This window comes from Mirounga leonina, unplaced genomic scaffold (genome assembly GCF_011800145.1).
Source record: "Mirounga leonina isolate KUSES-001 unplaced genomic scaffold, KU_Mleo_1.0 Mir_114, whole genome shotgun sequence".
NCBI classification, from domain to species: Eukaryota; Metazoa; Chordata; class Mammalia; order Carnivora; family Phocidae; genus Mirounga; species Mirounga leonina.
The window spans coordinates 37,720,844-37,725,544 of NW_023270265.1; positions in this window are offsets into that span (position 1 = coordinate 37,720,844).

Consider the following 4,701-nt stretch of genomic DNA (forward strand, 5'->3'; position numbering starts at 1 on the left):
ATGGTGATGATGGTTATGGTGAGGATGATGGTGGTAGTGTTGGTAGTGGTGGTGATGATGATGATGGTCATGGTGAGGATGATGGTGGTAGTGGTGGTAGTGATGATGATGATGATGGTCATGGTGAGGATGATGGGGGTAGTGTTGGTAGTGGTGAGGGTGATGATGGTGATGACGGTGACAGTGATGGTGGTGACGGTAGCAGTGGTGATAAAAATTATGACTTTCAATGAACTAAATATGAAGTGCTAAGAGGAGAGGGTTCTACCCGTGGGGCTAAGAGACCACACCTTTCAATGTAAGGTCATTGAGTTTTCCCTTCTTCTGATGCTATTCACAAAGCAAAGATCACTGATATATTCATAGGAGGTTCCAGGCATATCAATTATTTGTTCCTACATTTGAGACTTAGAAACAGATGAGTTTCCTCCTGAGACTATAGACAAAAAAGGAAAATTCCAGTTAGCATGGTTATTTGATATTAGACTGTGTAAAACTGGTTTACTGGATGCACATGTAGTTGTTTTTTTTTTTTAAGAAGCAAATCGTTCCCATAATAAATTTGGGGATTTCATTTGTATATTATAAAATAGTTCATGTTTATTACAGAAATTTGGAAAATGAAAAAAAGTAAAAAGAAGACAATGAAATCACACATAATTCCATTATTTAGGGATAACAGCTATGTATACTTTGAGGTATACTTTTCTGATCTATTTTATTTTTCCTTTTCTAATACTTTTGGGGAAAATATGGCACATCCTTTCTTTACTATGCTACTGTTTAATATTAATTTAAATTTATTTTTCTCTGATTATCAATGACAAGAATGAAATAGTGTCTGTTGTTTTTCTTTTATATAAGACATGACATTTAGTACATTATTGCTTACTTTCTACTTCTTTCAGCCATTTCCAGCTTTGGCTTATTTAATTGGGAATTTGGGGCTTAAATTATTACTACTAATAATATATATCTTCTCTTTCAATAATTATTTTGATATTTACATGAAGTTTTATAGCTACATTAGCAATAATTATTTAGATTTACTTGTATTTAACTGGTCACATAACACCATATACTTGTACCGTGTCTTCCCCATTCTTAAGTCATTTGTTTTACTTCATCTGCTAATTGACTGGTATTCTTCTTTGGTAATTTTTTGGGGCAGGGCATGTAGGTAGCTGACTTTCTGAGGTCTAGAATCGATCATGTCTTTGCGAGCATTAAGTTGGCTGAATGTTGGAATTATTGGCTCATAAACATTTCTCCTAAAAAATTATGTCAATGCTGTCCAACAATTCTTTTGTTTCATGTCATAGAAGAGAAATCTAAAGGCACACTGATACATATTCATTTGTAGTAATTTGCCTGGAAGCTCACATATTTTGTTTTCTTTATCCTTGAAAATAAAAAAAAATTCATTAGGGCACATCCATTGGTGTAAGTGATAAATGTTGCTTGGTACTTAATGACCCTTTCCCATCTCTTGTCGATAGTAATTTAAGGTCACCCTGTTTGGTAGCAGGGTCACAACTAATGGATGTAAGTGTCTGCAATCCAGGAAAAGCCTGAGCTTTTTGAATACATCTTTGAAAACCAGTTAACTGTGCTGGAAGGAGCAAGTCTGTGGTGGCAGCTCAGCAAATGGTCAACTGCATGACCTTGGATGTGTTGCCTGATTTCTCTCCAAGCCTCCGTTTCCTGCTCTGTAAATGGGGGCTGGAAAACCTCCTCGCAGATGTGTTGTGAAGAATACGCAAGGCAGAATGCCGGCCCACCATAAAGCATATCTACTCTTCTGGAATATGAGAAGACTGATTCTTCCCCAAGCCAAGACCACAGAAATCTGGTTCACGAACAAGTCAGATTCTGTCTTGGGAGCCAGAGCTGCTCTTCTTACCACCTGGAAAGGGTCTTGGAGAAGTGGCTCCATCCTTGACAGATGAAAATATTCTAGGGAGGCAGGGTGTCTGTCAAGGGGGAGAAGAAACCATCAGCTCAAACCCAGTTCCAGGAGTGTGACCTCTAGCCATGGGAGGAGGGCAGGGAAGAGAAAAGCTGCTTCTCTCTTGGTCACGGACACAGGCCTCTCAGCCTTGTCTGGGGCACTCCTGTTGTCCTTGTCCCTTTCACGGTGACCCCGAATTGTGGACATGGTGTCAGTGGAGCTCAGGAGATCATTAAGCCTTGCCACTTAAAGAGTATAGGCCACAGGCCGGCAGCTTCAGCATCACCCAGGGGAGTGGCAGAAATGCAGGATCTCAGGTTTCACCCTGGAGTCACTGAATCAGAATTTACATTTTAACAAGGCCCCCAGGGGATGCACAAGCCTGTCAAAGTTGTAGGAGTTCTAGTCTGGACCACAAAGTTGGTCACAACTAAAGTTGTAGGTGGCTTCTTGGTCACTAACCAGTGGTTCTATTTTCATGCCTTTTTAAAATAACAATGAAAGCACAGCAGAAATGTAGGATACATCCAGTGGTTTCCCATGCAGCCCATTCCACAGGAGTGGGGAAGGGCCTGATTCTCCTTCCCGGGGCCATCTTAACCTGCTTCTCTGCCCTTGGCACTCAGCCAGCATTACTGGATCATTCTTCTCAGAACATGTTCTCAGCCTCTCTGCTTGACCACAGAAATGAGGACACAACTGCTGAGAGCCACAATCATACCATCCCTGGCTTTTGTGGCTTCCCCCCACCCCTACTTCGAGGGGATCAAGCTGTGACCATGGGTATGGTCACAAAGCAGAAACTGGCATTCACTGGAGGTGTTCTGTGGCCCCAGTCTTGACCTCCCTCTGGGCTCCAGTAGCTGTCACCCTGTGAATGGACGTCCCCAGCTCTGGCCAGAGCCAGAGCCAGAGCTGGAGTAAACTTGGGGTGGTAACTCCAAGACTTCACTTTGGCGTCTGGGACCCCAACATCTTCAAGGATGTTCTGAGCTCTGTGGTCTCCAAGCTCGTAAGGCACAAGCTCGCCTGGTGGTCCAACCTGAATTCCCAGAGGTGAAACCGAATGTGGCTGGAGCGAGGGGCCTGAGCACATTCTGGGGTTCTGGGCAGGTCCCCACACGCCCTTCTTCACCAGCGGCACGTGTTTGGAGACATGCCTGGCTTGTCCACTCTTGTATCTGTAGTGCTCACCAGAATGTCTGGCACTTGACACGTATTTGAACCTAAATCTGGTGCAACAAAGACCCTGCATAGTCCCAGATGGGGACAGTGCAGGCTGAGTTTAGTGAGAAATAAAGCCAATTCCCAAATTATTAGTCATGGCCTTATACCAGAGGAGCATCATTCCTTTCTGCTTATAGGCAGTTGCTTCTCTCTTTCATCCATGAGGATGAAAATATCCTCATGGCTTTGGTGGGCCATTTGGTGGAGGGAGGAGAGGCCACCTCGGCATAGTCTTCCCAGGAAGAGTGAGCTTAGAATGCACTGCAGCAAATCAAGTGCGCAGAATGGGAAGACTTCAGGGCCACCCAGGGAGGGTGAGGGTGGCCTGGGGGCGGGGGATGTGGGAGAGGAGCTGGGGTGACAGGACCAGCTCCAGGGAACTAGAGGACCCAGGGGCAGAGCAAGACCCTGAGGGCCTGAAGAGGAAGATCAGGCTCAGGTCAGGACTGTGTAACATTCACTTAGAGCTCCAGCCCATCACTCCTGAGCCTGCGACAAAGTGGGCCAAGTGCCACAGTCTTGTGATAGGGTGTCTTGTGGACCGGGAGCTGCATTTGACACTGGGGTGGAAGAGAGAGAAAGAGGCCGAGAAAAGAGAGGGGTCCAGGAAAGCAAGCTGCTGAGCACAGGAAGTCCACATCTGACAATTCTCTGAGGCCCGGCCTGGTGAGCAGAATGCAAGGCCCCATCGGGAACCTCCAGAAACCCTGACATGGATGCCAGATGGTTCCTGAATGTGGGAGGGGGCTGTGAGCCAGGAAGCACTGGACTGAAAGGAAGGAGGGTAGAAGATTAGAGACCACTGGTTACGGTCACATGGCTTACAGAAGACTTTGCCCCATTGACGGAGCCGCCTCTGGCTTTGGGGCAAGGAAATCTTTAGTCTGGGGAAGCTACCAGCACATGACTGAGTTTTAGTCACAATGTTGTAAAACCTCCCTGGAGATTCCTGGAGGAAAGTGAAAACTGTCACTACAAAATGACAAATGAACCAAAATAACCAGGGTTGGATGACCTCCACTAGTCATGGAGCTGCTTCCCATAACAAAGCCCTCCCCGCAGCAGAGACAGATGTCCCTGTTACCCCATAGGCCTTCTGGAGGGGAAGTCCCCCCCACCCCGAGGAGAAGGGGCCTTTTCAAAGAAACCCACCTGAGTTGGGCACTGTGGTTCTATGGAAAAAGAGGAATATTCACGGTGGTGAAGTGAGGAAAACTAAATGATCTTAGTACTTGGAGAGAACTATTTTGGAGAAAAATTATACTTAAAAAACCAGATGGTCCCTTTGTTTCCAGTAGTTGCCTATAAATTCTCTAGTTTTCTGTTCTGCAGAATTGAAATTGACATTTTTTTTTAATCATGAGTCAGTTGACAAGAAAATTGAGAAAACAAAACAAAGGGTGCCAGGTTTGGGTTTTTGTGGGGTTTTTTCTCTTTCTTTCTAAACAAGTAAGTCCAGCAGTTCAGATAAGCTTTGGAAGGAAGGAAGGAAGGAAGGAAGGAAGGAAGGAAGGAAGGAAGGA